The 10392-nt window shown below is 42.9% G+C and overlaps 1 pseudogene; it reads right to left on the reverse strand.

Annotated features, from left to right (window-relative positions):
* Positions 1–8812: 8812 nt before the first annotated feature.
* Positions 8813–10180, reverse strand: LOC149828350 (NAC domain-containing protein 43 pseudogene; annotated as a pseudogene).
* Between the last annotated feature and the right edge of the window lie 212 nt (positions 10181–10392).

The following is a 10392-nucleotide window of genomic DNA, read 5'->3' on the forward strand; positions in this document are numbered from 1 at the left end:
CTCACGATAAAGTCCATGGTTATGCACTCCCACGGATGGCTTGGCACTGGTAGGGCTCTAGTAGTCTATCAAGTCTTTGGTTGATGGGTTTGTCTTGCTAATAGATCAAGCAAGTCCACACATAAGCATTCACATTGTCGCACATCTGCGGTCAATAGAATGCGCGTTCCAACAACACCAATATTCTTTGTTGTCCTGGGTGACCCGCCCAAGTGGTATCATTGCACTCCTGCATCAAGCACCTCTGTAGAGTATCATGTCGCAGGATATATAGATGATCTCCCATTGAGCGGAGCAAATCGTCCTCTAGCCAAAATCTTCATGTTTTTCCTTTACCAACGCGATCAACTGTTGGGCCATTGGATCACTCTTTAAAGCTACTCGAACCTGTTTGAGAAGATCGTTCGTTGGTTGGCTAACATTGTCGTCCCAAGCAAGCAAAGCTGCAAGTTTTGCCTTACGACTCAAGGCATCAACAACAACATTGGTCCTGCTAGGCTTATACTCAATGACCATATCAAATTCTGCCAGAAAATCTTGCCAACGAGCTTATCTTGAACTCAGCTTCTTCTGAGTCTGAAAGTAGCTTGTTGCAACATTGTCAGTACACACAATGAATTGTGACCCCAAAAGATAGTGCATCCATGTGCGGAGACAATGCACGATGCTCATGCACAGTGTATCGACACTCAGTGTCATTTAGCTTTCGGCTCTCAAATGCAACAGGATGTCCTTCCTGGATCAATACCCCTCCGATTACGAAGTCAGATACATCAGTCTGCACTTCAAACAACTGCTGACAGTCGGACAACCTTAGCACTGGTTCTTCTGTCAAGGCGCACTTTAACCCATCAAAAGATTTTTGGCATGCATCAAACCATAGCCATGGTCGGTCTTTCTTCAGCAGATTTGTAAGCGTCACAACGATCTACAAATATCCCTTGATGAATCGTCGATCATAATTGGCAAGTCCCAAGAAAGAACGTAATTTAGGAACCTTAGCAGGCAACTCTAAAGCTTGAATAGCCTCAATTTTCTTGTGGTCCATTTTAAATGTGCCTCCCAAAATATGGCCAAGAAAGTGAACTTTTTTCTGACCAAATAGGCACTTCCCTCGCTTGACATATAGCTCGTGGTTCTTTAGAGTCTAAAGCACAATCTAAAGGTGTTAAATATGTTGCTCGATAGAATCGTTGTACACCACTATATATATCGTCCAAGTACACAACGACAAACCTATCAAGGTGCAGGTAGAAAATCTTGTTTAACCGGGTTAAGAAGGTGGCGGGCGCGTTCGTCAAGCCAAATGGCATAATAAGGAATTTGAACGCTTCATATTGCGTTGCACACATAGTTTTTGGTTCGTCTCCTTCAACAACTCTGACTTGCCAAGAGCCTGATCCCAGATCCAACTTAGAGAAGACCTTTGCCTTTTCTTGCTGATCAAATAAGTTTGCGATCAAAAGAAGCATATACTTGTTCTTCACTGTCATTTTATTTAGTGTCCTATAGTCGATACATAAACGCTTCGACCCATCGTGCTTTGCCTGAAATAGCACGGGCGCTCTAAAAGGAGCTTTGGATGGTTGGATGATTCCTGCTTTGAGCATGTAATTCAATTGCTTATGTAATTCCTATAGCTTAGGAATTGCCATACAATAGGGAGCCATTGCGGGTGGCCATGCACCCGACACTAGCTTAATCTGGTGGTCTACCTCACGCTTAGGAGGTAGCTTCTTTCGCAGTTCGGCAGACATAACATCACTAAACTCCTCCAATACAGGCACTAAGCCCCCTAGGATATCAGCGGCTTCTCTCGCTTCATATGTGGCACGGATTATGACAAGAAAAGTCTCATCCCCACTTTTCATGCCTCTCTTTAACTGGAGTGCGGACACCAAGCTCTCGCAAGTCTTCATCGGTATCACATTAACCATGCAGAGTTGATTCTCACCCTTAAAACTGACAGCGTTGAGGTGAGGCATCGACACTGCCTTATTGCTTCTTAAGAATTTCATCCCGAGGATGACTTTGAAATCATCTATAGGCTTGACTGATAGCGTGGTCCTTTCTAACCAGTTATGGATCCGCACTGGCACATCACAAACAACATGGTAGATGGCCCTTGCTTTAGAGTTAACCGCTTTTATGCAGCTCTCCTTCTTTTTCAACTATAATCGTAATCGTTCTTCCTCTTCATGCGAGATAAAATTATGCATGGCACCTGTGTCTACCAATGCCTTGGTGAGTCTTCCATTGAGTAGAAGTTCCAAGTACATTAGTTCTTTGCATACGATCGATTCTGTGGTGGTTGTCACCTTCACTGCATTCATCATCTGCATCGCCCTAAATGTTGGCACCTCTGCAGGTTGATGAACTTTTTCACCCTTAATGGCATTCGCAACTCGGGGTGCACGGTTATCTTTATTCCCTTGACTGTGATTTCTATTGGGACATGTATCAGCCCAATGATCGTCGTGGCAAATACGATAATCACGACGATGATAGTTGTTGCCCTGAAAGTTATTCTTGTTCTAATTGTTATTTTGGCCATCTTGTTGGCCCTTATTCTGCTAGTTTCCACAGCCAGCATTCTGCGCATGATCGTTCCTTTGATTGTTACTATCATTTTTATGTTGTTTACCTTGAAATGCTGCGTTATTTCTATCAAGCTCGGCAAACTTCTTTGCAACCACAAGCGCCTCAACTAGCATTGCAAAATCATGCCGAATGAGTTATATGTTTGCCCATCCTTGCAACCTGTTACTGAAATAGAACAATTGATCTTGATCATACATTCTTTCAACGTCCAACATTATCAAAGAAAATACCTTGACATAGTTATGAACTCACCATGTTTGCTTCAATGAACCTTTTACAAGCCATTTTTTCTTGGTTTTTAAGCAAAAAGTAGTTGCATAATTCTCTCTTGAGGTCCTCCCATGAGACTATGACGACTATCCCACGTTGAACATCACGTAAGCTACATCTCCACTTAAGAGTCACTTCATCCATAATATATATTATTGTGGTGCGTAGCCTATCTGCGTCTCCATCTATTCTCATAGCTTACAGAAATTGATCCATTTCATAAATAAAGTTCTCAAGATCCCTCAAGTCTAGAGTGCCTTTATACTTTGCGAGCTCAACTGTCACTCCAATTGATCATTCTTCTGTTGGATAACAACCAATTCAGCAGCCATGATGTTGAACCGACCTAGTGAATCATCATACTTAGTGGCAAGGTCATCCACCGACTCTCCAAATCTAGTGGCAAGATTTTTCATAGAGTCTTCCACCCCCTCTACCGCCATCTTGATCTCCATGTTGAGATCTATAAAAACAGAACAAGTCCCATTGACTAACTTCTCCATATTGGTCAGTGTCCCAATCAGCTCAGCAACATCATGCGAGATGGCTGACACCCGATCATAGGACACGAAGTCTTCTTCAGGAGAAACTATACTGCCTGAAGGAGTCATGGCATTCTTCTCCGGCACTATTGTCAATCCCAATGTTGACAAGGATCTGGAACCAACTTGTCACGAGCTTAGAAGTGAAGGCCCCCGCGATGTAGCTTCGGGTAATCGCAAACACCGAAAATAGGCATTTTAAGTGCACAATCAACTCACAACACCTGCGCAGGAGTGAAAGCAAGAGTACGTGCATGCATAATCACAAAGAGAGCGAGGAGGCAAGGATGCATAAAGCTTCTTTTATAGATACTTGAAAGCAAAGTACATAAAGAGGGGGACAGAGGAGCCCGATAATTGAGGTTCTTAAGCCATAAGGCATTTTGATGACACTTGAGAGTGCCAAAGAGGTATATACATCAGAAACAAAAAGGTGAAAACATGACGGTCTGAAACACCAACAATGAAATGGCTTTTTCAATCAGCGTGGTTTGCTAGAATACAATGTCCTCACTCAAAGATCTTATTGTCACATATCATATTGCTCAGAGGTTGGGCAAGAAATGGGTATTCTTATGGAGGTTTTGGCTTCTGTTAACATGGAGGTTTATGTGGCTTGAGAGAAACAATGGGTTGTTCAGAGGGGATCAACATTTCATGGTTTTTAGACGATTAAAGATCCCATTGGAACTGTGTTACAGAGTCAAAAGTCAAACCTAAGTGGCCCGATGATGACTTAACTTGTGTTGAACACAAATGAATCACCTCTTTATCAGCCTCTCCATAGACCAGTTTATGTTTTTTGTTTTCCTCTTTATGCTGTGTGACACCTCATCACCAGTGTTTTTATTGTGCTAATTTTATCCTAGAGATAAATAAATATTTGTTTTCTTTTTATTTTGATAGAAAAATAATTCATTAAGATTCCAATCAAATTACAGCAACAATTAGAGTCAAACAACATCAAAGCGAAACTAATGAGGTATCCACCCAATACAAAACACAAAGCAAAAAATAGAGATAATCGTAAATACCATAGCCTAAATAGAGGTGTTTCTAGATGATAAAATAATGTAGCAAACAAGGTCAAATTTGTGCCCTGTTAGCATGATCAATCCAATGCAGATCCTGGCTAGGCCACTTCCGGCATACCTCGCGGGTGGTTTTCCATTTCAACTATTGTAGTAGGTGATCTGACCTCTTCACCTTGTTCCTGAATATGTGTTAGTTATGCTTAAACCAGATGATGGTCCATGCAGAGAGCAATCAAACTCACCAAAAGGACCTCCATCTCTTACCTAGACTTGAGAAAATCAACAGTCAAGACCTATCTAGGGAACAAAATGACGTCTCAAGCTATACCCATATTTTCACAAAGTAGCCTAATGAGGGTATGTAGAAAGGGGCACTCCCAAAAAAGATATTGAGTAGATTCCTCATGAACAAAACAAAGAGAGCCTTAAAGTAAAAACCATTTTGTTTGAGCCTACCATCCATGAGCACTTTTCCATGAATGACTAACCAAGACATCAATGATCTCAGCAAAGGTAATCCTCCCTCCATATTGAATTTTTTGGCATACAAATAGAGAAAAAGACACCTAATGCCCTGTAAAACAAAGCCACCGAGAATTGACCATCTTGGGTAAGGTTTCACATGATTTTGTCATCAAGATACGACAAAGAAACCATAGCCAAATCCAATGTAAGTGTAGACCACTGCTGAAACATCACCTCAGAGGGGTTCCTTCTCAATATGATGTTCTAAATGCTAGAATTAAGTGAACCAATATCCTTGTCCCAGACCGAGCTTTCAGAATGGGGCATGCACAATATAGAGCTTTACTGAGTGGAAAATGCATCGACTGCAAGAACTCGCGGCATGCATTGGCTTGATTAGTGATGTGCGGTGATAGCACGACACACAATAAGCAACGATATCGTCGTTAGTGCATCACTGTGTGGTAGCACAGATGTAGAGCATTGTTTGATTAAGCAGTGTCAGCGGATCAGAGGATGTTGCCTTTGGAGATTTGGTTAAGGACTTGTCAGCTTGCAAGACCTCACGCATAGCGGTTAGATGCATGAGGGTGCGTGTGGGTTAGGGTTAATTCCTTCAAAAATCACCTATGGTGATTCCAACCGAGTATGGTAACTCAGAGCTAGGCAAGTGAATGCCTAGGCACCGACAAATGAGTCTGGGTGGTGCTCTTTGCTATAGTGTTCAATCATCAACTGGTCTTCAGACTGAGGGCCGCAAGGTATTTTTCCTTCAATGGCGAGGTTTTGCTATGGCGTGCGCATGAAGTCATAATACACTCTATGGCATGCAAGGCTAAGGCAAGTTTATGCATTTTTTAGAAGTGATAGCTGGTATGGGATGGATATGCACTAAGTGGTATAGACTAGATAAAATACACATTTGAAGATGCGCTTGATCAGCTTTCGCTAGGCAGCTACACATGAGGTGGTGCGTAGGGCCAATGAAATGATTCAGGACATAGAAAAGTGTTGGTGCGTGGCCTTTGGCCGTTATGTTGACTAGACTAGGCAGTCTGGCGCATCGCGGGTTTGCAAAAAATTCTATGCTTGTGATAAATTGGTATCAAAGCAAAAAGATTTATAGAGACCTTGTTGTTTATTGTATGCAATACTGAAGAGGACAATGATTGTTTATCTTGGTTACGCAATTTTGCACAGCTGAAGTGTGGTTCACCGAGCACAGAAGCAAGATATTGGTAGGTTGGTATGGGTCATATTGTCGATGATAAGCAAAAGTGTAAGGTTATTATTCAGTTGGCTAAGGAAACGTGGATAAGATAAAGATTTCTACCAGTTGTGCATTAGGCTCGCAGGTGGAGTGTGATGTTTGCCTTGTGCATGTAGAGAATGCACGTTGAATTCGGCTGGATAGATTTGCACCTTTGGTTATGAGAGACTCAACTAAACTTTTATATTCTTTCCTAAGATTGCGGGTTAGCGGAGTGCCCATGTTGAGCAGAATGCTCATTATTTTGGTTCCTTGAGTTGGCAGTTCCTGTGAATTGTGTGTGCAGAAAAAGTTGTTGTTCATGGTTCATCAGTTTCGTTCCTGGAGAAACATTTTGCTGGATCTAGAAGAGAGTTATAGCGTGCTGGCTTCGGATGAGAGTTGCAGCATTGGGCCGTGTTGCCCCTTATGTGGACGAGTGCCTAGGAAGATGTTTTAAAGAACTACTTTGGGGTGATACGCAAGTAAGCATCCCTCACTTGAGGACTAGTTTGGATAGTTGAAAAAATGCAAGTTGGTGCTTAAGAGAGTTGATATCCCTGCGACACATGTTAGTGGTCGTCTTTCTCTATGAGGACTACAAAGGGCTTGGAATTGCCTTTATTGGGGTTGAAAGACACCCCAGCCTTGAGCTTCAAGATGATAAGTTTGTCATGCAGGCGAGGATGACCTACTTGTGTATGAGACTGCACTGGGATCCCATGACCAAATGATGTTTGATGTTGATGGAGAAGAAAACCATTGTTTAAGTTATCAGAGGCGCGTTAAGGAATGTGACTTGACATGTTAAAGGTTGCGGCGATGGTGGATGAAAACTAGAATAAGTTGAGTAGGGTGAAGAAAAGAAGTAGACCAAAGATAAGTACAAAGGAAAACTGACATATCAGTTGAGACTATGTTCTTACCTGCACTGGCATTGTTGAGGACAACAATGGTTTTGGTGGGGGAGAATATATCGGATCAAGTGCAAGAACGTGCGGCATGCGCAGTGCAATTAAAGCTTTATTGAGTGAAAAATACATCGAGTGTAGGAACGTGCGGCATGCATTGGCTTGATCGGTGATGTGTGGTGATAGCACGATACGTGATAAACAACCATATCATCGTTAGTGTATTGTTGTGTGGTGGCACAAACATGAAGCTTTGTTTGATTAAGTAGTGCCAGCGGATCAGAGGATATTGCCTTTGAAGATTTGATTAAAGACCTCTCGGCTTGCAAGGCCTTCCCACGCATAGCGGTTGGATGCACAGAGGTGCGAAGTGCATGTGGGTTAGGGTTAATTCTCTCAGGAATCACCTTAGGTGATTCTAACCGAGTACGGTGACTTAGGGCTAGGCGATTGAATGCCTAGGCATCAACGAATGAGTCTGGGTGGTGCTCTTCACTATGATGTTCAATCGTCAATTGGTCTTCGAACTGGGGGGCCGCAAGATTTTCAAACTGGGAGTCGCTGTGGTAATAAAACTGAATTTTGGAAAGATGCTTGACACTAAGATGTGTGTTTGAAAGATATAAAAACCGCCTTTTATTGGGCTGCCCTGGGCAAAGAAAAATCAATTTCTTGCTTTTGGTACCACCAACACACTTGAGAAATCCAACTACGTCGAAATCTTTCGCCCATGTTTAACGAGTGATTGTCTAATGAGAGATTTGTCCCCTTAAGGCCTAAGGACTAAGGATTCATTGGACATCTTGTGTTGAAAATATACCTGCAATGGCGAATTTACCATACACTCATGCTATGGAATGCTCTGCAACCCATCCGTACATTGGCTGCCCACCAATGTATTGTGAGACAGCATTTTTCATGCGTGTCTCCATCAATGCTTGGCTGATCATTCACAATAGATTGCTTACTCACAAGTGCGCAAATCGAGGGGTATTTACACTGCATTCTTTGTAGACGGGAGGAAGAATAGTCGCTGCACCTATTTTGTGACAAGAGAGTGATTTAGACTGGTTTGGCACTCCCTTACACCACAATGGGATGCGCCAACCACCGTGAGAGGTATTCGTATAGCATCACTTCTTCAATTTCAGGGGCCAAAATTTACTTTAGCTTTGGCGATGCTTCCAACGCATCCTATGGTGCCTGTAATCATCGAGTGCATCCATGTGATCTTCTTTAATGAATATTTTTTCTTAAAAAAAAAAAAAGCCCCATAGGCTGGCGGTAAGCCAGAAATGTGATATACAGGTCAGTTGGGAACCGTGAGATGTGATGTTAAAATATGACGATCTGACCTCTTTGTAACCATGTGACGTGAAAAACAGGAAAGTTTTTGTCTCAACATTTCCAACCAAAAAAAGTGTGTTGGAAAGGCTTAAAAGATTTGAGACGAAGGGTCCCAGCTATTTGATGCACGAAACTTCAATCAATGAGGTTAATAGTTCAAAATTCGTTAAACTTTGCAGGGAATCTTATGTGCTACAGACGAGATTATTGTGATGAGAGAAGTTAAAATGAAAGAATGGATAAAAAGAAAGCAGAAGAAAGAATGAATGCAGATAATACCACCCCATTATACATTACTTCAGAACGGGACTAGACATACGAAAGCTTAACAGTGATATTTCACGAACCGCGTACTACTCATTTTATAATATCCCTTCAATGATTTGACGGAAATCAGTCGCAAGTGGTGAAATGGAAGCCTGAATCGGTGGACGATCTGGCGAAACCCCAGAGATCCATGTCATTACCGGAGTTGCTCGGGTTGGTGCTGAACAACCTGGTGTTCTGCTGAAGGAGAGGTGGGAATTGGAGGTCGACTTCGGGCGTTTGGTACAAGAAACTCGGTTGGCCATTGAAGCAAGCCAATTGCTTCGAGGTCTCTTCCTGACCATTGAGGTGAGACGCAACCAGTCTATCAAGGGTAACCCAGTCTGTGAGGCCCTGCTCCTGGCTTCCAGAATATGTGGCCGTTAGGCCGGTGCAATCCTGGTCAATAGTTGTTGTTGTTGTTGTGGTGGTGGTGGTAAGAGTGTTGGTTATGGTGGTGGAAGAAGCCGTTTCCATATCGGATAAGTACGCGAGATGCCTTTGGAATAGCTGGTGATCGTTCGGAAATTGGGGTCTGATTTGTATTTGAGGCAATTGCACCAATTTATTCTCCGTTTCTTGCTTGCAGGTCCGGCTCATGAATTGCATGACCTGGTCCAATGCACCATTGTCGCCAGAACTCAAGCCGACGGGCTTTGTCATCGCGACCATTGTCGCCTCGACTGGAGTTGATTCCCGCTTCTGGTGATGATTCTTCTTCTTGAAAACTCTGCACACCACCCACCCATCCTCCTGTGTTGTCTCAGTTCCCGCACCCACCTATAAAGAAGCCAAATTTGGTGGTGGTCACAGTGGTTCCTATTCAATAACAAATGAGAGACTCACGAGAGTGAACTCACATTGGTTTGAGTTGGGGAATCGAGGCGATCATCGTCAAGTCTGTACTCGTGCATGATCCAGTCTGTCTTCTGCCCCTGTGGCGCCCTTCCCCTGTAAAACACGAGGGTCTTCCTCATCCCAATACGCTTGGAGTTGGTGTATATGACCTTGTCCCTCCCTGTTGCCTTCCAAAACCCTGCTGCGGTTGCTCGGTTGGTTCGAGTTCCGGTAGGGTATTTCTTGTCCTTGTGACTAAAGAAATACCAATCGTTCTGCGGTGTAGATCCGATCCTGCACTTCTCTATAGATAAACAAGTAGCAGAGACAGCAAACAAATATCAAAAGAATTAATCAAGGCTTTGATAAATATCCAATAATGTTGATATGTTCAAAACTCAGAAATTAGAGGAAGAAAAAAGGAAGTGAAGAGAATGGTAATATACCTTGTATATCCCAAGGCTCCAGCTTGTTAAGATCGACGTCCTTGATGACATCCAAGTCTATCTTCTCGTAGGCCACCTTCTTCCTCAAGTAATAATGCAGGAGCTCCTCTTCAGTTGGATGAAACCTAAAACCGGGCGGGACGCTATTCTGGCCATTCATCGGTAGATTCATTTCTTCTTCTCCTCCTCCTCTTCTGCTCTTCAACATGGAGCGTATCTCAGAGAGCCAGAATATATAGACGATTCGTCCCAACTCTCCCAACCAGAAATCTTCTACACAACACCACCCCCACTACTCAAAGTCATACCAAAAACCAAAGCACAGAAAAAGGTATGCATCTCTAATGAGCTTCTCCTTCAAGATTCAAAGAACGTGGTAATAGG

Source organism: Nuphar pumila, chromosome 9 (assembly GCF_984573655.1).
Source record: "Nuphar pumila chromosome 9, dmNupPumi1.hap1.1, whole genome shotgun sequence".
In the NCBI taxonomy this organism is placed as follows: Eukaryota; Viridiplantae; Streptophyta; class Magnoliopsida; order Nymphaeales; family Nymphaeaceae; genus Nuphar; species Nuphar pumila.